Below are 24,726 nucleotides of genomic sequence, written 5' to 3' on the forward strand. Positions count from 1 at the left end.
AAAATTTAGGCCCAAAACACGCTGACGAAAAAATATAGTGTCTAAGAGCAAATAAAGAAATGGAAAAGCTTAACAATATGTTATATATTTGAGCAAAAAAACGCAGGCTAAAGTTTTATGGGTATATTAAAAGAATGGAACCAAGCAGATCGACCAGAGAGGTGGTGAAATTCTATGAAGCTCTCAGTAAGGCCAAGGTTAAAACAATGAAATGGATCGCTGCAATTAAGGGGGTTACGAAAGGAGCCTAAATAACATAATAAGAACTCCAGGATAGAAAGGTTTTTAGATGGAAAGTTTCCAACTGGAAGGTGGACCAGACAGAGAAACCGTGAAATCAAGTGTCAGATGACCGAAAAAGAGCTCATTACGAGAGAATAAAAGCAATATGGACGGAAATAATTTCAAATCATCTTACATCCATCAACTGCGATCGTCTCTTGCTCAATGCAAATCAATATCCATTCTGTTTACATTGCGTGCATCCCAAAAAAACTGTGGCCAACCGACAGGCACAAGTTCGTAGATACATCTTCACCCGGAGAACCCCATTGTTGGATCTCTGTTTTTTCATAATGTATCCATGTTTTGAAAGGAAGCAATAAGAAGAACGGTTGAACATAGCTAAGCACTCCAAATTCGTGTAAAATGTTATGTACCTACTCAGTTCAGTCTATAACCTCAGCCATCACACGTGCTTTGAATCTCCGATAGCCCAGTACCATTCCATGGATTTTATCGATCACGGAAAATCAGTAAATTATTAAACACTGAACACCATTTATTAAACACTGAAATTAATAGTGCAGAATTGGTATAGTATTTATCAAGCCTTTCCTTGAATTTTTGGGGCCCTGGTTGTTTTGATTTTTTGTGCAAAGAAAACGTTAATCAGGACATAAATGCGTTTTAATTTTAAATTTCAACAGGTGTAAGTAGCGTGCGACCTCTTAATGCGATAACACGTCAACAAAACATCCCAACAAATGATTTGTTTACCTCCCAAGTTACAAGATATTGCGAATTAAGTCGCTTAATCTTGCACAATGTGATTCAACAACTATATGTCTAAATTTTCCCATTTATTTCCGTGAATATCATTTTGACGTAAATTTTTATTGGATTTTATATGCTTTTAAAATATTTATGACTTTGCTTCTTTAGGTTAGATTTTATCTCTTTGATCTTGATGGATGCCTTATTTATTTTTGAATTCCAAAACGTGACTGTTATATACAATTTTATGGAATATTATGTAAATCTCTAAAACTAAAATAGAATCGTATCTAAAACGGTTCAAATTAGGAAAAAGGCCACATATAAATTGAATATAGAAATGGAAATAATATTTACAAGACATAATCATTACTACAGAAGTCAGTAAAATTTGTAAATTCTAAATTAAAACAATTGGTATATAGGCATCTGGAATATATAATCATAAAATTAGATTTATAATAATAAGAAATACAATCTAGCAAGATATTGTAAACCACGATTTTAAGTTAATGCGACAACATTGCGACCTGTTGACTAAATTTTGATAATATGCATTGGTTGTTTTATTGGAGACACTATATATAATATAAACTCTAATATATAGTCTATTTAACGTTCTTTGGTAAATACATCATCAAAAAGGTAAGGTTTAAACTATTGCCTGACATTTGCAAATTTGTATGTTTGTTTCTCATTTTATTCTAGTTAAAAATAGACATAATGCGGTCTGATTAGTACGTAGTGATAACAGGTTAAAACACTAACTTATAAACTATCGTTGCTGTATAATTAACTGTAGCATTACAAATTAATTCTTAGGAAAATAGAGCCATTTTCTTAGTGATCATCTGTTCCGTGGCTTTCTTCAAGGCACTTTCTTTCGAGAACTCAAGAACTGGACAAGGAGTTTTTAAGAATCACGAAAAACTCTATAAATGTATAATCCATTAAATGGAATTGAATCCTTGTGATACAGCATGATTATCAGTTTCAAAAACAGCTTTTTACATATAAAATACAAAGTATTTAAGTTTGTTGAATGAAAAATCAGCAATTTTCTCATAGACTTCTGTTTTTAAGACCCGCCGGATGAAAGAAATGAATACATCAATATTAATTCATTCTATGGTGTTATGAATATCATAAACCAGGCAACGCAAGAAAAAAAAACTTAAAAACCTCCATTAAAATATTTTATATCGAACAATGTTTTCACCTTGTATTGTATTATCAGAACAATAATCGCTTGTATAATAAAAAATATCTTCATTAACTGTTACGGAATAATATAACTGCACCATACAATAATCACTGTTAAAAACAACAATTGGCATACGTTAAATTTGACTTTGTGACAATATTTATACCTTCATGAGAATAAAGAACTTGTTACCTTGTATCAGAATAATAATGATTATTGTTCTCTGAATATTTTACCCATTGATCGACGTGCAGGGCTGGGAAGTATTTCAATTACTTATAACTGAAGTGTGTAATTGAAATATAAATATATATTTAATATTTGCAATTCAATTACCTGACGCTGAGATATTTTGCAGTGTAGCAGTGTTTCAAATACTAGTGACTGCAAAATATACTTATCGGCTGAAGTCATAAAAGATGGAACTCTCTTTGTGATATTATCGTACATCTTATGAGAAATTACTCAAAATTAAATTACTTATTTATTAAAATGGACAAGACTTACTTCTTTTCTGGTATATGTTAGAATACTTAACTGAAGTATTGAAACCAATTGCTACAGCGTAGAATTACATTCAGGGCAACAAATGCGACTATGTCAATCTTCTGTGTACTTTAATGTCTACTAAATCACAACTAAAAGAGATTTTCGAAAAATTATTTTATAATTTTTTTAAACCGTCACCTGAAATAAATGAAGTCATATTTTAATTATGCTATCACCTTAGTTACAAAATGCGTTGTTTGCTAGAAATCATCGCAATAGATGAACAGCAAATAATGCGATGGTAAATGGTTATCATCCTTAAGCGCTGTCTAGGTATAAAAAGTCTTCTAATATAGGGTGAGGCAAAAATCTCTTTAAAAAATAATGTGAAGTAAAAGTCCTGCTGCCATTTTGTTGTGAACGAGTAGAAATAGTTTTTTTTTTATTAATCTCCTAGAACTTCAACAATCTGCCCGTGGGCAATAAGTATTATTATATGATTTCACTTATATAATATAACTATCATATAATATAATAATAACATGTAGAAGATCACTTCAGTAAGTGATCTAGTATACAACTTATAACCTAAATCTTATTCTAGATACTGTTCGAGCTTATTTTAAAGTCTATCCTAACTTATTCTAAAAACTATTCCAGCTTATTCTATTCTATTAATCAGTCAGTTTAGTCTATTAATCAGTTTGTATGGTAGTTTGCGTTTGAGCATACGCACTTCACCGTCATCTCGCACATTTAACTGTTTGGCGAGTGCATTGATATACATTAATAGTCTTCGCACTAATACTCCGAATCACACTCGTTATGGGTTTTATAGGGATATCGCGCTGAATCAGTTTGTTGGACACGTAATATGGGGCATCGACGATGATTCGCAACACTTTATTCTGGAACTTCTGGAGCATATCTATGTTAAATTTACTAATAGTATCCCAAACTTCACTACCATAGGTTCAGATGAGCCTAAGTATTGACTTAAACAGCACAATCTCGTTATCTAATGATAATTTAGATTTATGCTCTACGATCAATCGTTCGTTTAGTTTAACCCCAAGTTGTTTACGTTTTGTCACTATATATTTTTTCCATGTCAAACGTCGATCGAATTACATTCCCAGATATTTAACGTTGTCTGCTTGTGGAATTTCATGATTATTTAATTTTACTAAGGGACCTGTTCTTCTACAAAGGGTAAATGTCACATGGGTAGATGCCACGTTTTCAATCACAATTCGACTTTGTTAAGATGGAGTTGGAGGTTTCTTGTGGCTGATATTGGATACTTGTGTGATGGTAAAAGCGCAGTATCGTCAGCATATGTTGCAACGGTAGTGTTCGTTGAGGTCGGTAGGTCAACTGTATACAATATATATAAGAATGGGCCAAGAACACTGCCCTGCGGAACATCCGAATATATTGGGTGTAGCTCAGTGTATTCATCACCCTATTTAACAATAACATGTCTGTCTGTGCGGTATGATTTCAGCAGCTGAAACTACGTATGGGGCAAAAGATATTTCAATTTAACATGCAGTCTAGTGTGCTACACCTTGTCGAAGACCTGAGAAATATCGAGAAATGCAGCACAGCAATATATTTTATCGTTTAAGTTTTTGTTAATTTCGTTGAGTAATCTATGTATTTCTTCTATTGTTCCGTGTTTATTACGGAAGCCAAATTGATGGTTTGGAATAATATATCTCTCCTCTGCGATTATTTTGAGTCTCTTAATGCATAATTTTTCGAATAATTTAGAGATCACAGGTAACACGGTTATAGGATAATAAGAGCAGACGTCTTCTGATTTTTCCCCAGGTTTGACACTTTCCTGTCAGCTCTTTTAAAATACCTCCAATTATTGGAAGGATTATGTTATAGAGGTTTTTTTTGTTACTCTCTAGAGAGAATGTTCCGTTGGATCAGTTGGCTTTAAGTTAATTTCTGTATCTCTTTCTGTTTGAGAGGTAAATTTAGAGATATTAAACTATCTAATCTGTCTCTAAATAATGGCGAGTTAGTTTTGGTGTTATGTCAAGAAGGTGGTTTTGTCTTGTTTAGAATATTTGAGTTCACTGTTATAATAAGTGGTGAGGGATCAGGTGATGATTCAGCTTTGCATGTTTTGGTGTCAATAATTTTTGTAACACAAAAGTCTTAAAAGAATTTTATTTCTATCTGATGGCCAATATGTTGGCTCACCAGTAGAGATACACTGTAAGTTATGTGTCTTCATTGCTTTGACTAATTCTCTGCCTTTTGCTGTTATTAATCTAGAATACCACATTATATGTTTTACAGTGTAGTCTCCTCCGGCAATGAATCTATTACTCAACGTGTTAAAGAAACCGTGGTATTGTTCTGCCTTGTACACCTAAACACGTGTACAACAGATAGCACTCATTGTTAATGGCCCGTGAGCTGAAATAGTGACAACATTTTTTGAAAATAATCGTTCCATGATTGCCACTCAGCGGAAATTGCGTCTATGAAAGCGTGATTTTTGCCACCCTATATAACACAAGTTTGTGCTTAAAATAACCTGCAGATAGATTCTATCTAACAAGAGGCTATTTGTTTCATAGTACATTTAAAAATTTAGAGTTCATGAGAGGAAAATCTTTTTTACTGATTCATAGACTGGACTGAATTAGCTTTAATTACATAATCCGACTGTGTTTTGTAATTTGTATTTTGTGTCGTAAATAAACATAATTTGAGTTCAAAATATTTTGTGATTCGCATTTTAAATACAAGCTAAATAGTATTATGTGCTTTGTATTTTAATTATAGCTTTGCTGTGTCTTGTCCAACTCTATCCATGTTAAACCCAAGTATCGAACCCTTTGTGAAATAAAAATTGAACCATTCATGTATCCAAACTAGAAACTAATATTATATAAATCATAAAAATTAAAAAAACCCAACTGGAATTTTATTTATATGCACATTATCCCACTTTTATAAATAAAATTATTACGAGGCAATATCGATTGTGAAAAAGCACTTATTGTGAAAAAGCACTTAAAACAAAAACAGATTGTATAATGTAAGAATTATTACCATTAAATTCCACTATATAATTCTGATTAAAACTGTCTAGTTTCCTACAGATATTTTTTAGCAAAACAAATTATCAAAAAGTAGGTCTGTTTAACTAAAATAGATATATCGAAAGTTCGATAATCCTTCTTGACAATATCGATATTAGTTATATTTAATATGGTATAGCAGTCACATAATATCACCAAACTTTCCAAAAATTTTTGAAACCTTGATCACTGTCATTTAGAAAACTTACAGCGGTTCTAATAAAATAACTATTGTTATTCTCAAAAGAACACACTATGCCATTGTCGAGTCGATCAAAATGATAGTTAAATTGAACAAATTGTTTTGTCAACCTACCGATTAGTTCAGATTTGGTTTGGTTTTTTCAGAGGTCAAAAGCTTAGCAGACTAATTATCAAGAAAATTAGACACATTGAGCTTGGATTGGCAATCGCTCCACATTTATTCGAAGCATTTCTTTCTGTAGTTAAATAGAGTACGGGTAAAAGTATCGTAGCTGAAGTTGTAAAGTCACATAAAGGTGGATTTTAGTTCGTGTTCATGGTTCATGTTGTAGAGCTACCAAAGATTCTCATCCGTATATTGTTGGAATTTGAAATTTATATGAGTTGAATTGCTTTTGAAAACATGAAAAAATCGAAATTATTTTTCCCCTATGCAAGAGCTAGTTTTATTTGTTTATATATTCTCGACATATTTTTTCTTGAAACACAGAACTACATCTACTATTCAAGGAAATCATAAATAGTTCCGAATCCTTTTTAATTTTGGGTCATTTATATTTTTAAAGAGATTTAAACAATACTAATAGTAATTTAAAGATAATATTTTTATGATTGCAACTACAAAGTATAAATTACAGCTATTTTATGAGTCAGAATGTGATGCCAAAGTGGCCAAAGTAACTGATGTGCAGTTGTGATCAATCGATAATTTGAAGCATATCGAAAATGGTTTCTGCTAGTTTTTGCTGACAGCGGATCTACCGTGTTGCTTTTGGTTTATTCCCCTGTGCGTATTGCACGTCATCAAAGTTGGAGTTGGAGAAGTGAATGTACAATAGTAAGAGTGTTGTTTATTTATTTTTTGAGGTTTTGACTTTATCTTAATGAAGACTATCAACGCCGCTGACAGGATTTTTTTTCTTATTCGAGATTGGCCAGCTAAAACAAAATGGTCATTTGCTGATGTCGCTTCGGGTTCGGGATAGAGACATTCTGCGGGCGATGTGGGTTTGTGGATGAATAGGGACTTGATGAACTAGTTTTCGTGTTACAAGGTGCAAAGGGAGAACCTTTCACTGAGTATGTTTGTGAAACTTTTCACAAACGGGATGCTTGATTCGAAATGAGTGTTCACGATCCTCATAAACCATGAAGCATTGAGAAACGAGCGGACTTTTTTGGAGTTGAACACTTGCAGTAGTGCAAGTTGTCTCACAGAGACGTACCTGTATCACAACTGTGCTCCGTAGAAGCAGACTGGACGGACTAGCATCTTATAGAGAGTCGCCTTCTGGGGGATTGGGAGATTGCTTTTTCTGTAGAAGAGTGGAAATAGTAGACTGTACATGCCACTGTCTTTGCAAATAGCGGGCTGTATTTGACCTGATCATTGGAACCTGCGGTCGAATTAGACACCGACGTATGATACCTTCTGGAGCCAGGTGATAGGGACTTTATCGATTTGGAGTCGATAAGCGCGGAACTCCTTACGGTGGAACAGAATACCCTGAGCTTTGCTCGGGTTAATCTGCTGCCGCCAGAATGTGTACCACGCAATCGCCTAGTTCAGTTGGACTTGGAGTCTGTCGGTTGACGTCGCGACTGTAACCGGTGGTGAAGAAAGCGGTATCATCTACCTAAAATGTTGTGTGTGAATCTTTGTGAAGTGGGAAATCAGCCATATAAAGGTTGAACAGGGCTGGGGCTAGTGAAGCATCTTGCGGGACTCCTGCGGAGATCTGTTTTCGAGAGGAGACTGCGTCTCCGATCTTTACTTGAAGATATCTACCTTCCAAGTATGAATGAATCAGGGAGCTGTCATTCGGTAGACCTAGCTGGTTCGCTTTGAAGGCTAGGGCGTTATGCTATATTTCAATGAAAGGTTTAGAAACATATAGAAAGATGGCTCCAGCTTTGCGACCCTTCATAAGTGCCTGGTGGATGGTTGCTGCGGCGTGAGTAGCTTGAGTGAAGAAGAAGCTATTTAGAGCATGTAATATCGCTCAAGTTTGGAGTGTGAAGTAATCAGGCTAATAGGTCAGATGGATTTAACTTGGCTTTCTTATTTGGAATAACGACGACCGGTTGCAGGATCTCGTGCGTCTGCTTCCCTTGATTTCATAGCATGTTACCCTCCCTTCGTACCGAGTGCCCATGTCATTGTTAACAGTTATCCGTACTATCCGTGATTTGTTGTAATTTTCCGTCATTGTTATTGACTGATATAAATTAAAATTGCTCTCAACCATCATGTTTATTCCGTCATTGCTATTGGTTACCAATATCATTGTTTGTTATTGATATTATCAATGCTATCTATTATCAGTAGCATTACTTATCGATACAATTATTTATCAGTACTATGACCTAACACCATTTATAATTATCCGCGCTATTAGCTGCCCGTAATGTTGTAATATATGTAAACTAGCTGTTATATCTTTTATATTGATCTTTGTTTTTATTTACTTAAGGTGCTAAATTGTTTCATTTAAATATAATTTTTATTTTACGCCCTGATTGTATATTTAGCCCTACAAAGGTGATCCATCAAAAGGGCATATCTACAATTAACTAGTTTTAGAAATGTCTATCAACTTATTTGCTTAAGAGCAGAGAGCTCATAACGTATAATTTAATTGCTGTTTTCAAAGGCAAATAGAGATTTAAATAGCTTAATTGTATTTTTAGTTGCATATATCCAGAGTCTGTAAATGTTATTTTACTTTTGCAAATAAATTTCAACGATTTCTGCATCGATTTTGATCGAAATTCTTACAAAATAATATAAAATGAAACATCAGATAATTGTTTGTTTACTTTGTATATACGAAATCGAAAATAATCTCGAATGTAAATTGATTGTTGATATTTCGATTGGCGGTCCGTATTTCTCGTTTTAATCTTGATGCGTCCGTAATATCGAGCCATCAATCACGCCGTAATTTTTTGTTTCTGCGAACTGAATTCCGTCTGTCATCAGATAGCGTCTCATCATCGCGCTCTACCGAAAAAAAACATAAATTGTCTTTAAAGATCTGTTTATTTTCGGGACGGCTGTTCCGTATTCGCCGCCATGACATTGATCTCTTTCGAACGATGACGTAAATGATCACCTTTGATCTGACAGTTCCTATGAATAATCACAATCAAATACGAATTGCTTTCGGATGTGCGTGGTTTATTATAGGGGACATGAGAGATATAATCAAATGGTTATCAAAACATAATATATTTTATATTGTATAGTAGAAAGTCGACTATTTAATATTGTAGTAATTATTAAATATTAATTAACATCTGCTGGAGCAAATACCTGAAGGCTGAATCGATTTAGCTATATAGGCAACCAAACCAACCAAATTGGAAGCACTTTGGGAAAAATAAACTGTAGAATGTAAGGGAGATCTTGCAACATCTCCAGAGAGAACAAATACAGAATGTGCGAAAGTAACAATGGTTTGTTTAAATATAAAAAGAAATACAAGTGTTGTATTCGGGGATATGTAGAGTAGGGATATCGGTCGCAAAGAAAAATATCGATATATTGATATATATGGATTTCGATAATTCGATGTATCGACGAGCACAAAATATCTATACCAAAACCACGCAAAATCCACTTTATGCTCGGGAGAAATCTCGAAACAAAAGTTCGTTCCTTCAAAAATCCAGCATTTTACCATCGGTATATTACTTGGTTTTACTAAAGTTCGATACTCACTCAATTACAACTACATATTATTATTTGAAAAAAATGTCGGACCAAAAAAGAGAACCAAGAAGTTCTAAGATGATTAGCATCTTCAAAAAAAAAAAGAATTATAAAACTAATTAGAAATGTTTTTATCGAACTAAGTAAATTAAGAGGTTTGAAAACTAAAAATTATAACATATATTCCTATAAAGATTTTTTTGAAACAAACAAATCTGTGTTCTCTTCAGGCAGCTAAGAATCAGACAGTACGATACCAAAAATATCAAGAACTATATGTATAGTCTATTCAAAGTTTATATTGTATACAGGTCATGAAGATGTTTAATGTATGGCCTGCCGCAATTGTTTTAGAATCAGACAATAGTTTCTTTCTCATTTTATTCTAGTTATTAATATTAAAAAAGCTCCTGGTTATTAACATTTATATTTAATGTTATGCTACGAATTAATTACTTCCCTAGCATCTGGAAAGTAGCTGAAATACTAATGATTCTTAAACCAGGAAAAATACCAGAAGATGTGACCTCCTACCGGCCTATAAGTTTATTACCGATAATCTCGAAAATTTTTGAGAAACTATATATCAAGAAGCTAAACTATATAATAGAAAAAAGAAAAATTATTCCAGAACATTAGTTTGGGTTTCGCAATAAGCATGGGACTATAGAACAAGTGCACAGACTTGTAAACAAAATAAACGCTGACCTAAATGCCAAAAGATATTGTTCGGCTGCTTTCCTAGATATATCTCGGGCTTTTGACAAAGTATGGCATACGGGCTTGCAGGTTAAACTAAAGAAACTTCTCCCTCATCCGCACTATCAGTTACTAAAATCGAATCTCACTGATAGAACCGATGATGAACATACCGAGTTAAATCCCATATATTCAGGAGTTTCGCAAGGTAGTGTACTGGCCCCAGTACTGTATCTTCTGTATACGGCCGATCTGCCCACCACAAAAATAACTGCTCTGGAAACATATGCAGACGACACAGCAATCTTGGCATCCCATGAAGATCCGGTCACAGCATCAATAAACCTACAAACCCACCTGGATCAGATACAATTATGGTTGAAGACATGGTGCATTAAAGTCAATGAAACAAAATTAACCCATGTAACGTTTAACCTGCGTAGCAGAACATGTCCACCAGTGAATATCAATCATCGTCAACTCCCCCAAGCAGAGCAAGTTAAATATCTTGGTATGCTCTTAGATCGGCGCCTAACCTGGAAGAAGTACATACTCTATCAACGAAAACAACTTGGACTTAAATTATATCAAATGTATTGGCTCATCGGACGGAAATCCAAGTTATCATTAGATAACAAGGTATTGCTATATGAGTCTATACTCAAGCCCATTTGGTCATATGGAATCCAACTATGAGGTACCGCTAGCAAATTTAATATATCTAATATAACGGTTCCAAAATAAAGTGTTGCGTGCCATTGTTGATGCTCCGTACTATATTTCAAATAAAATGATACAACGCGATATTCCTCTAGAACCTATAACGAGTGTAATTCAACGTGTTTGTGTGAAGTACTTCGAAAGAGTGTCAGTCCATCCCAATGAACTCGCTAATCAGTTAAATATGCGACTTGATAGTGAAGTGCGTAGACTAAAACGTTTAACACCACCTGATCTGATTACTGGACATATGTAGACTTTAGAATAAGACTAATTGATTAAGATAATATTAGCTATATTCTGTATATTATTAATAATATATAGAATATCGATTAATGAAGTGATTTTCTGCATGCCATGTAAATATAATATAGACATAAGAAATCTTATTGCCTATGGAGCAGATTGTGGAATCACAATGAGTTAAAAAGAATATTCTAGTTAAAAAGAGACAAAATGATGTCTGATTAGTTCGAACGCGTAAACGAATGAGCCTGTTAAAGCTGTCCGGTTGTTAGACGTATGCAACATTCTTGAAAGCAATATTGATAAGAGTTTATAACTCTAACCTATAAACTATTCTGGTTGTATAAATAACTGTAGTTTCTAGATGTACTATAATGTTAAAATAAATTATATTTGATAACATATTTATTCAATTACTTTGTCTAAATTAGAATTTTCTTCTATGTCAAAGTCAAACTGAACTAAAACTCAGAGTTAATGCGGCAACATTGCAACGTTTTGATGTCACAAATATAAATGACGTATGTACAAAATAACTTTCAACAGACTATATATTCCTATGCATATTCTTTGGAAACAAACGAATCTGCTTTCAACTTCTGGCAGATAAAAATCAATTTTGCATATATTTTCCTTTTTAATCCTGCTGTAGAAGTGGATTTTTTAAATTAATGTCTACAGAAGTAATATTTGATGTCTATAGGGATAACATTTTCAGTATTGTCCCATATGAAGCCTATTGAAAAAAAAATTGTCAAAAGGACAAGTTATCAGAGCCGGTTTGGTTGGCGCAATGGTAAAGGCGACAGGACGGTCCTCCTACTATTGCGATAGTCGCGGTTTCGAATCCTGCTCGGACATGGTCGTAAACTTATGTTTGTGATCATCCTATAGGCAATAGTTCTATACGACAAGGAAAATGATCCCCGTCACGCCAGTAATTAGGCTGGGTAAGACCGGACGTCTTCTTAGATGATTTTTAAGTTCACTCGCCAGTCGGTAAGCTTAATGCCGAGGACAGTGATTCGGAGCCCACGTTAAACTGTCGGTCCAGTCCAGATAAACCCTCGTTGGTAAAAAGAGACTTTAAAATATGTAACAGTAACAACAACAATTTTCAGAGTAGGTACGGTTTTTTGAATAAATCTAATGTTGAAATATTAAACAATATTCGTATTATTATTTATATATTATAATTTAAAAAATTAATGTAAACCATTTAAAAAAATTTAATTTGCATTTATCGATGAATAGAATAAAATATTTAGGATTATACGATTTTATGTTTTCAATTCTTAATATATCAATTATTTACTTGATGTCATGTGATGTGTATATTCAACTTATTGGTATTTTCAGGATTATCGGTATTAGAAACAGCTTACCCTTAATTATATGCATTTTTTTTAATATAGCGAAATAGGAGTTTCAAACATTTCGAGCAGTACGCATGTATAGACAACATATGAACCTAAATGTTGTCACTAAAATAAAGTATAGTAAAGAAACTAAACAGAGATATAGTTTAGGAATTCATAGACAAATCTAAAATGTTAAATCGTGTTTAAACACAGATTTTGTTAGACTATTATTCAAACATACTACGAAATTACAATTTGTGTATTTTATTTATACAAATATTACAAGGTAATTTGACACAACACAGTGCCGCCAAAAGTTTATGAAGATCAAATATCTATCACCAACTGTATATAACTTTTTTGTTTTGTATTTACTATTAATTATGTAAAATGAATATATCAATAGCCCTGTCAAATACCAATAATAATAACAATACACATAAAGTATTTTTACTTAATGTTCTTCAATATTTTACCAATTTTCATGCTTAGAGTGTCTGGAATGTTCACTCACTTCAATCCTATAAAAGTTCTAGTTTTTTTTTAAATTATTATTTCAATTAGGGTCACAGAGTACAATCATTATTGACGAATCGATTGTGTGTCAATTTGGATTATTTGCCTTGATACATTCTGCTTCAATTTTTTTACTTTTCATTTTTTCTTTCCGCTTAATTACTAAAAACAAATATTTGAACTGCGAAATAAAAGATAAATAATCCTAATAAAATCAAAGCGCGCTAAAAGCTTCAAATGCGGAGATGAAGGTTAAGAAACGGTAAGTGACGTCAGTATTTTGTATCGCTTCTGATGGGTGTTTGACTTAACGTGGCGAATTCTGAAATATTGTGTTTTCATTTCTGGTAAAATCCTAATAATCCCACTTTTAATTTTAAAATAAATGTATTTTTAATAATTTCTCTATGGTTTGTTACTATTATTAAAATATGAAGTTATTTTTAAGTTATTTCTTCCCCGACAGTATTTAACAATATAAAAATTTATTATTAATACCTACAAAATTAATTATTTATAACAATCAGATATCATCACACGGTTTTATCATCACACGAGGATCCAATATCCAATACTTAGTCCCATTTGGACTTGTGGTATTGAACTGTGGGGTACAACTAGCAAATCCACCATAGCTATCCCCCAGAGGTTCCAAAATAAAGGGTTGCGAGTCATCGTCGATGCCCCATATTGCGTCTCCAATACTGATTCAGCGCGATATCTCTTTTGAACCCATAACGAGTATGATTCGAAATGATATTCGAAGACTATTAGTGCGTCCAAATGCACTCGCCAAATAGTTGAATGTGCGGAATGTCAACGTAATGCATAGGCTCAAATGCAAACTACAATACGAACTGATTAATAGACACATAGAGTGAGATTTAATAATTTATGGAATAATTTAGAATAGTCATTAGAATCTAGAATCTTAGAGTATCTAGAATAAGATTTAGATTATAAGTTGTACAGCAGATCACTTACTGAAGCGATCTTCTACATGCCGGGATAGTTATATTATATATCAAAAATTATATAATAATACTTATTGCCTACGGGCAGATTGTTGACGTTCTAAGAGATTAATAAACAAAATTACAATCAGAAATAGTATAAAAAATACATATATTCAAATCGACGGCTGGTAATTTCGCAAGGTATCGCCATCTGTTAGAAACGCGACAAACAGTTCGCGGAACTGAACTGAATAAATTATAGGAGTCTATAGCAACTAACTTGCCCCTCCAATTGGCTTTCCAATCACGGTTTTTACATGAATTGGCTCTGCCCACAGAAGGAGGGAATTAACGGAGATACTGACCGACAAAAGAATATGATTATGAATTGACGCAAGCCGTAGCGGTAAACAATAAATCAAACACAAAAAAGGATCAAATTACACTGTAGTGTATACAAATAACTAACTAAAAAATTAGTTTTGTGTAATACAAACTATCGGTTTAATGATTATTAATGAAATATTGTGTAATAAGTGGAGGAAAACGATGATAAAATTGAATGGATCCATATCTGGCCTCCAGTGACCACTGCCTTTTTGCAAATCAAAAAAAGATGATACAGAGAAACAGATATGACTCAAATGAACTGAAACGAAGCGATCGTAAAAGTTGAAGTGTACTTTAACTGTTATTCTGTTAACAAATCATCTTAAAAACGTTATAGAAAACGTTACTCTAAATATACTATTCTTAAAAAATAACAAAATATTAAGTGATATCTTTGGGTCCAGATAATTATATGAGGCCTCAGACTAAATCTGTTCTGGTTAATCAACCACCTAATTTTTTAAACCCATCATTATTTTTTTATACTGGAAATTAAAAAAAATCCATAAATGACAATCTGAGAAATTTAATATATGATAAAGAAACTGATGATTCACTAAAGCGCTATAAAATACCTACGTGGGAATTGGGCACGTGACAATCACCAAAGAGCCGAAGCATTTGCTGAATACCTTGAAAACACTTTTAAACCAAACGAAATTAATATGGAATATAATTTGCCATAGAAGGACTAGCCAATTGGACATAGAAGCTGAAAATTCGATTATTGAATGAATTAGTCACGCCGAAAAAGCTAACCAAAGTTATTAGAACTGACATTAATCCTAGGAAATCATCAAGCTACGATTTAATAACAGTAGAACTACTGCAATAACGGCCAGGAAAAGGAATTATAAAACTCACCAACTTGATCAATACACAATTTAGAATAAAACATGGCCTAGGTATTTGGAAGATGGAGGAAATTATATCCCAAAACCTGGAAAGTCACCAAACGAAATAAAAGCCTATAGATCTATATCACCATTGCCAGTGATATCTAAGGTTTTTGAAAAATTCCTGTTGAAAAGAATAAAATCGATCATAGGGATAAAAACACCTAATACCAACACACCAGTTTGGGTTTATTAACAAGCATTTTTGAAAAAGCCTACGAAAATACAAAAAAGTATGCTCAGCCATATTCTTAGATGTAGCACAAGCCTTCGATAAGGTTTGGCATAAAGGCCTTGTTCATAAACTACAGAAAATGTTACCAAAACAATACACCAAACTATTAAAATCGTACATTACAGCCAGAATATTTAGAGTTAAGCAAGAAGAAGCTTACTATACAATAAAAGCTTTGCTAATGCTAGCTAAGCTAAAAGGCCAATGCTTTATCTACTCTACACGTGTGATGTCACAAATGGAGATGGCTACATTTGCTAATGATACTGCGATTATAGTTGTCGATTGTCTCCGAAGTGAAGAAGCCACACGAAAATTATATCAGGCAAGTGATAATATAAATAATTGGACACTAGCTTGGAAAATAAAAATTAACAAAAGTAAATCTGTGCATGTGCAGTTCACCTACAATCAGACCGTACAAGCACCAATAACATTAAATAATGCTATCATTCCATATAGCAACAACGCTAAATAACTCGGAATGAATCTTGATGTAATACTTCGTTGGAAGGAACATATAAAGAAGAAAAGAAAAGAACTGGAATTGAAATATAGGAAATTGTATTGGCTAATTGGAAGAAAATCATAATTATCAGTACATAATAAACTGGTATTATATGAGCAAATACTGAAACCTATATGAACATACGGAGTACAATTATGGGGATGTTCTGCAAAGAGTAACATGAAAAAAATACAGAATTTTGAGGACAAAGCCCTGAGAAGTATTGTGAGCTCACCCAAATACTGCAGGACTGACTACCTGCAGCGAGACCTTCAGATGCCCACAGTCAGTCAAGAAATCAAGAGAATTGCCAGAGGGCATGAGGAAAGAATCCATTCTCATGGGAATGTTGAAGTATTGCAACTTTTGGTTACCACCAGAGCAAGACACAGACTCAAAAAATCAAACCATTTGATCTTGTGTAGTGTTGTGTAGTGAGGTGCATAGAATAAAAATACAGCAGTGACATGTATAAAAATTATTTCACCAGAGACTGAGATAAGCCCGATGGGTCCTCCTAGTTATATACCTAGATTTAAGTTATCATGGAGATAAATTGTAGGTTAGTCGGAAACGACTAGTAACATTGTAATAATTAAATAACAATAATAAAAATTGTTACTGTTAGAGGTTCAAGAATCTGCCCGGTGGGCAATAAGCATTTCTTATAATTATATTATATATATGACATGTAGAAAATTACTTCATTCGGTGACCTCCTGTGTAAAATATCTTAGTTAGCCCTATTCTAAAGTCTATATATCCCCTAACACCAAATCGGACGTCACTATCACGTCACACATTTGGCTGATTAGCAAGCACATTGGAGTGCCCCAACACTTTTAATTTAAAGTACTTAACACAAACATTTTGAATTATACTCGTTTTGGCTTCTAGAGGGAATCGTCTAGAGGACATCGTATTGTAAAACGTCATTAGAGATATAGTACGAAGCATCGAGAATGGCAAGCAAAGCTTTGTTTTGGAACCGTTGGATGATGGCTATATTAAGCTTGTTAACAGTACCCCATATTTGGTATTCATTTGACTAAATATGCTTAATTCATATAGAAATACCTTGTTATCTAATGATAACTTAGCTTATCGCGCCTGATAAGCTGATAGATTTCATAAAATTAAAGTCAAAGTTGTTTTCGTTTAGCAAGCATGTGCTTCTTCCAGGTTAGGGATTGGCCCAGGCGCATACCAGGATATCTATCCTCCTCAGCTTGAGGAAGTGGAGAATTATTAATATTCACTGGTGGACATGTCCTTCTACGCAGAGTGAATATTACCTGGGTAAAATTTGTTTCATTTGCTTTAATACATTGTCTTCTGTCAGAGTTTTATTTTATAAAGGTGTATTTGGAGGTTCTCTGATGCTGTTATTGGATTGGTGAGATGTTAAGATGATTTAGTAATCATCTATTATTTTGCAAGCGATGATATTTGTTCTATTGCAGACAAAACTTTCTCAGGCTTAAGCGTTCAGTTATGCAATCTATTAGATGTCTGAATGTATTATGATCATTTTTTTTAATATCAAGGAGGCCTACATTGAGAAAAATTAGTACAAAATATATTAATCTAAATAACTTTCCATCATTCCCCGCAGGTTTTTGCTAACTTTCTGACCACATAGCGATGCCACGCCAAGAGAACCATGTTGATGATGTTTTTGTACCTCTTCAGCATTTCGATATTGTGTGCTAATTTAGGCATGGCTGCACTGATCTGAACAAGAAGTAATCAGAAGGTGCTATGGAACAACTGATCGTTAGGAACTCAAGTACAGAGCCGTTTGAAAGACCGTTGAGAGTTTGAACGGGGTTGTAATAAAATAAGCCTTGTAGTTCATAGTCTTCGAAATGTTCTGGTTATCAATCAAAATCAGCATTTTTAAATGTTGGAATCAAAACCAAAAATTGAGACATGATACGCCTGCATAGCTACAATTTTCTAAAAGTGTGGGTGACTGGAAAAGTGCGATTTTATGTAGTAATAGTAAATGTTAAGCATATTGATTTAACAGTTAGGTTTGATTGTTTAAGAGTTGCTTATATTGAATCTTAGCACTTTTACCAGAATAAAATACATGCAAGCCTCTAACATTATTGTAACCATTATCTCTAAAAGAGTAAATCAAAATATTATAACATAATTATGTAGTTTATACAAAAACTAGATGGAATACCATTGGATACAAAAACAACCATCATAATGATGGTCAAAATAAGAATAATTACCTTTTTCTTTTTCTCTCCTTCTTCTGGTTGAGCGTAAAGATCGGCGATGCCGAGCAGACAGTCGTCGCACCGACATATGTCACTTGACGCGAACGAATTGGCCGAACCGAAAGAACTGGAAGAATCTATGCTGTCCGTTCGAATTAGCGGCGGTTTCGATGCAGACTGTCCCTGACCGGGCTGACCCAGAGTCACTTGTTCCATCTTGGCCACGAGGATGCTCTCCATAAGTGATTTGGGTCGTTCTTTGGTGGAATGGAAGCACTGACACGACACTCCAGGCGGTGGGGTAGCCGACCGTAGACGTGACGTCATTCCTCATGAGTTTTTTCGCACACTTTCACTTGTAATTGGTTTATGTTTAACGGTATGTTGCATCGGAATTATTTAGTATCAATATTGTACTTTTTAAAGCAGGTGAATCGGAATTATTCCAAAATTATAATCAATGGCCCTTATTTCTTGATAAAAATAGTCCCAGAAAAATTAACGATCTACAATAGATTTTTGAATTTTTTTTTTGATTTTGATATTAGATTATATAAATATTATTAATATTATCTATATATTATTATACACATTATTGGGATGGTCACGTGATTGGACTAGTCACGTAGTATTTATTATTTATATATATTATAAAAGTTCAAGAAGCTGGTAAAGTAAAATTTCTTAATTGTAATAAACTCTATATATATACGGTGTAAATACGAATATGGAAATCTATATGCAGTATATTGAAGACAACCCACTTACGTTGAAATTGAACCAAAATAGTAGGAAAGTTACAGGATGTGCTGAAAGGGTTTGTGGATAGTGGAATATGATTTTAATTAGCCTTGGGAATTATCGACTGAAAATAGTCGAAACAGTAGATAGTCAAAAAACTAGGGACTGAAGATAGCAAATACAACTAACTTTAAAAAAGAAATGGAAAAAATAATGACTGATTACTATTATTGTGCAATGAATAATTATATTTTAAAGGAAGTAGAACTACTTTTATATTTGAATGTTCTGTGGATCTGTGAAAAGAAATGGGATAATAATATTGTATTTTGTAATAGCCAAGAAAATAAAATGTTGAATATTAAGGAAGAGTTTTCCTATCAGAAAATGTATTTACTAGAAATATTTAGTATAAATACTGCTACTGTAAAAACTTCTTCAAATCTTCTCGAGCAGATTCAATTTCTGGAACCTTTAGAATCTAAATTTTGTCTTCAAGATTTTAGGAAAGAAGCTTTGACAATTAAAATACTCGAACAAAAATCGATATATATATATATATATATATATATATATATATATATATATATATATATATTACATATAAATCTATTTAAACCTAAGTTACTAAAAGTACACCACTGAAACAGTCGTTGGTAAATAGTAATAAAATCAGTCGGACCGAAAATAGTCGATAGTAAAAAGTAGTCAATTACTTAACAGTCGATAGCCAATTTCATTCGAAAGTTCCTAACACTAATTCTAAGACTAATACACTAATTATAACGCGAGTAATTATCAAAACATGGTGATTATTAAATCACATAAAGTGACAGAGAAAACTCAAAAGAATTATATAGTAACACAAAGTGCAACAAATTCAGAAACTTGGGGTCTATTCACTGACCTATTAACTAGTTTGGTAACTATCCCTTTATTCCCTCTCGTGCTTTTCACTGATCATCCGTCAATTTCATTGGTGACTACCTGTTAAGATGAAGCAATATTGAGCAACTTTTGGAAGGAATGAATATGAACAATGAAAAGTGAGTCAAATAAGTCTGTAATATGCGAAAAATTTTCTCAAAGTCCACGGAAACTCCACACGCAATTGCCAAGAAGGTAATGATAACATTTGGTGCCTTTCATTGTGCCATTAATTCTATAACATCATTTGTTTAAATACCATTAATTCGACTCAACAATTGAGGTTGAAGTTGCCAAAATAAAAAGGACCGACCAGAATTGATTAATAAGAAACGTTTTTTATCTGATCACAAACCTGGCAAAAATTGGAGGAGATTGGCTAGGAGGTTTTGAAATATAAAAAAAGAATATATATATATATATATATATATATATATATATATATATATATATATATATTTATACACGAAACAAACTATTATGTAGTCTAATTGGAAACTGCTTGTGTTGGTAATTAAATGTAAATATATTGGTAATATAATGTAAATATTAACATAAAGATTGTACAACATAATTATTATTGTAATTATATAACATAAAGATCATTTTATGACCGTGACTATGGAATTTCGGTTTCTGACTTTTTTTAGACATATTTACATTATTTCTTAGAATTTTAATAATGCCATTTTTCGATAATACTACTTGACGGTAAAATAGTATTACACTAAAAGTTGATCAAGGTGTGTTGAAAACAATTTTGTTGAAAAGTCACCGGCCTGACATATAGATAGCGCTAATAAATCCATATGTTTTTTAGTTATCCCTAACCCTCAAAAGATGCGTGTATAAATTTGACAGCTGTCGGTTCACTAGTTTGTGAATTATAGCATTTTTAGTGAAGCAACTTTTGTTACTGTGAAAAAAATGGATAAAAAGGAATTTCGCGTGTAGATAAAATATCAATTGAATAAAAAATACAATTGAAGCAAAAACTTGACTTGATGCCGACTTTCGGACACTGCCCCAGAAAAATCAACCATCAATGATTGGTATGCTAAGTTTAGACGTGGTGAAATGAGCACCGAAGACGGTGAACGCAGTGGACGCCCAAAAGAGGTTGTTGCCGAAGAAAACATAAAAAAAATCTACAAAATAATTTTTAATGACCGTAAATTGAAATTGAATAAAATAGCAGACACTCTAAAGATATCAACTGAATGTGTACATCATATCATTCACGAATATTTGGGTATGAGAAAGCTCTGTGCAAAATTAGTGCTGCGCGAGCTCGTCTTTGACTAAAAACGACGACGAGTTGATGATTCGGAGTAGTGTTTGAAGATGACCAAGCGTAATAAATTAGAGTTTTTGCATCGATATATGACAATGGATGAAACATGGCTCCATCATTTTACTCCGAAGTCCAATCGACAGTTATCCGAGTGTACTGCAGAAGATGAACCCGCTCCAAAGCGTGGGAAAACGCAACAGTCGGCTGGCAACTTTATGGAGTCTATATTTTGGGATGCGCATGGAATAATTTTCATTAACTACCTTGAAAAAGGAGGGATCATTAACAGCGACTGTTACATAGCGTTATTGGACCGTCTGAAGGACGAAATCGCCGAAAAACGGCCGCATTAAAAAAAAAGTGCTGAATCACCAACACCACTGTGATACAAGTCAGTAAAAACGATGGCAAAAATCCATGAATCCACCGTATTCTCCAGATCTGGCCCCCAGCGACTATTTCCTGTTTTCAGATCTCAAAAGAATGCTCACTGGGAAGACATTTTCGTCGGACGATGAGGTGATCGCGGAAACTGAGGCCTATTTTGAAGCAATGGACCAATCGTACTACAAAAATGGTATCGAAAAGTTATAGGGTTGCTATAATCAGTGTATCACCCTTGAAGGGAATTATGTTGAATAAAAAAGACTAATTTTGCCAAAAAAAATGTGTTTTACTATGGTAGGCCGCGAACTTTTCAATTAATCTGTTATATCTATTAATAAAATTTGTGTAATAAATAAAGGTAAAATGAATATTAACAATGAAATATCTACGTTCCGGATGACCGGAAGGGGTGAAACAGTTGAAGGATACAAAGACAAACGATAGTGGGAATTAAAGAATGATTCATACGAGTTAAATATTATGATAATAATTCCATCTCTCTTAGAAATCCCATCAACCTATCCTTATTGTCGCTGGCCACAGAGTTCCTGTAATTATTCAGCCTGAGTCTTATTCTGAGGAAGAAAGGTGAGAGCAGTCAGTAAAAAGGAGACAGAGTCTATCATCCACAAAGACCTTCAATATCGAAAAATAACGGTGCAATGGGTTCCTAAACTGTTGAAATTCAAAAATCTACGCGTTTGAAAGTTTGTCGCCGTTTGCTGACGCGATACGAGCCGGAGGGGGCGGTTTTTTAACGCGAATTTTCACTACAGACGAGACGTGGGTACACTATTACATTCCCGAAAGCAAGATGTCGTCTAAAGAGTGGAGGAAAAAAGAAGAAGGGGCACCAGTTAAAGCGAAGACAATCAGGTCCGCGGGTAAGATTCTGTGTACGCACCCGACGTACCACTAATGCTGAATGCTACTCTAACCTTCTGAAAACACAAGTGAAACCCGCTTATCGCTCGAAACGGAGGAGCATTCCAGCGCGAAGTACGATTCTTCCCGAGGATAACGCGCTCCCTCATATTACGCGTCTCAGGCTCGATAGAATATCGAAATTAGGATGGGAGATACTGGAACACCTACAGTCCGGATTTATCACTCTGCGACTACCACATGGTTGGACCACTGAAAGAAGCCCTCGGAGGACAAAGATACAACACAGACGACGATGTAGAATAATTTGTGCGTATATGGCAATCCGAGTTGTCCAAGGAATTCTTCGGTACCGGCATCAAAAAAATTTCGAAAAAATGAACAAAATGCGTAACGAGTGAGGGAAAATTCTTAGAAAAACTGTAAATTTTTGTAAATTTTTTCAATAGTAAATAAACATATCATATTTGTCTCGATCATATTTGAACCACCCTCGTAGAAATCAACAGATAAACGAAAGCCACAGAAGGCAAATTAAAGATCAGCTATCAGCAAGGGTTATACCGAAGAGTGGAATAAATAAGGAAAGAACGATATAAATTTATTGAAAAATTAGGTAAAGAAATTATGCCATTAGCCAAGTGTATGTGGAATAATATAGGCTATATGAATACATAAATGAAATAATGAAAATATTAGCAGTTAAAATGGAACTAACTACATAATTTGTATAGATGGAAATTAGGATTAAGATTAGAAGATAAATATTAAGAGTTTTAACGATTAATATTATAAGATAATGGACTTTATGATGTGATATTACAGACCTACCAAGTTCTGAAAAATCAATAGTTAATTTAATGATTCTAAATACATTCTATTAATATACATTTCTGTGTCATAAAGAATTAATTACCTAATTGTGTTTGTTATTGTTTTAATAGACAAACATGTATTAGTTCATTTATTATTCCATATTTATATTTATAACCTAAAAGTAAAGAAAGATCATGCGCTGAAGTTGTTACAGTTCTGAAAAGAATCTTACTTATGATATTTTATTATAATGTTAGTAGGTGTAGGTATAGTAATTTAATAACTTATCAATACTTTGTTGATTATTCAAACTTATTTGAAATTAGATTTAGTTAAATGCCATTTAGAAAAGTTTAGTGAGAGTTCTTGAGATTGTTATAATGTTATATATCAAATACATTTTAGATCTTATATTGAAAATATTGTAAAAACAATTTTAGTATAATATATTTTTTAAATTATTCCTTTACTCCGTTATGAAAAAAATACGATTTACTTAATATACTTCGCCCACAGGGCGATCACTAGTATATATATTAGTCGTTTCTTTCAGAAAAAAGTTTATTATTTAAATCGTTTAAATTACGTTCATTAGTATAAACATTTCAATTCTTTGATATTTGTAATTTAAGTATTTACATCTTGTATTCTTAATTTTATATTAATATTGAAATTTTAAAGTATAATAATTTGCTTCAATAAATACTTCAACAGTAAATAAATCTGTGGATTAATCCTACATATTTGAACACATTAGTTAACAGAAGAGCCTTACTGACCAGGTGGATTAAACAAAATTAGTATATAAGAAGTCCAACATTTCAATGTTGAAGATTTTGATTAAAATTCAATTTCCTCGTTAACAATCGTTATCCAACCAGGAACACAACTTTATTTCATCCCATTAATCCCGATGGACGTGAATTCTTAGAACACAAAAAAAAACCAAACAATAAAGAACGAAATTCCAGTTCGTGGCTTTTCATTTGTTAGTTCTGCATCAACATCAAGTCGCCGTACGTGCTACGACTTTTTTTATCCAATTAAGTGTAAGAAACGAAAGATGCCGATTAATCGCACATCGAGAAAACGTCAAGCAGTTGACATTCTACAAGCGGAGAACGATATACGTCTTTTTTATGTTAGCGGTATTCCATCGAATCGGCTTCAACCAATAGGTTGGGTTACAAAGCGATT

At 33.3% G+C, this 24,726-nt stretch overlaps 1 protein-coding gene across 2 annotated transcripts in view; it reads right to left on the reverse strand.

Annotated features, from left to right (window-relative positions):
* Positions 1 to 24,726, reverse strand: part of IP3K2 (Inositol 1,4,5-triphosphate kinase 2) — a 243,300-nt gene that overhangs the window by 77,115 nt on the left and 141,459 nt on the right. The window lies entirely within an intron of this gene.

The sequence above is a fragment of the Rhynchophorus ferrugineus genome, unplaced genomic scaffold (assembly GCF_030347505.1).
Source record: "Rhynchophorus ferrugineus isolate W39M unplaced genomic scaffold, kcgeb_rfMv2 rfM11, whole genome shotgun sequence".
Taxonomy (NCBI): Eukaryota; Metazoa; Arthropoda; class Insecta; order Coleoptera; family Curculionidae; genus Rhynchophorus; species Rhynchophorus ferrugineus.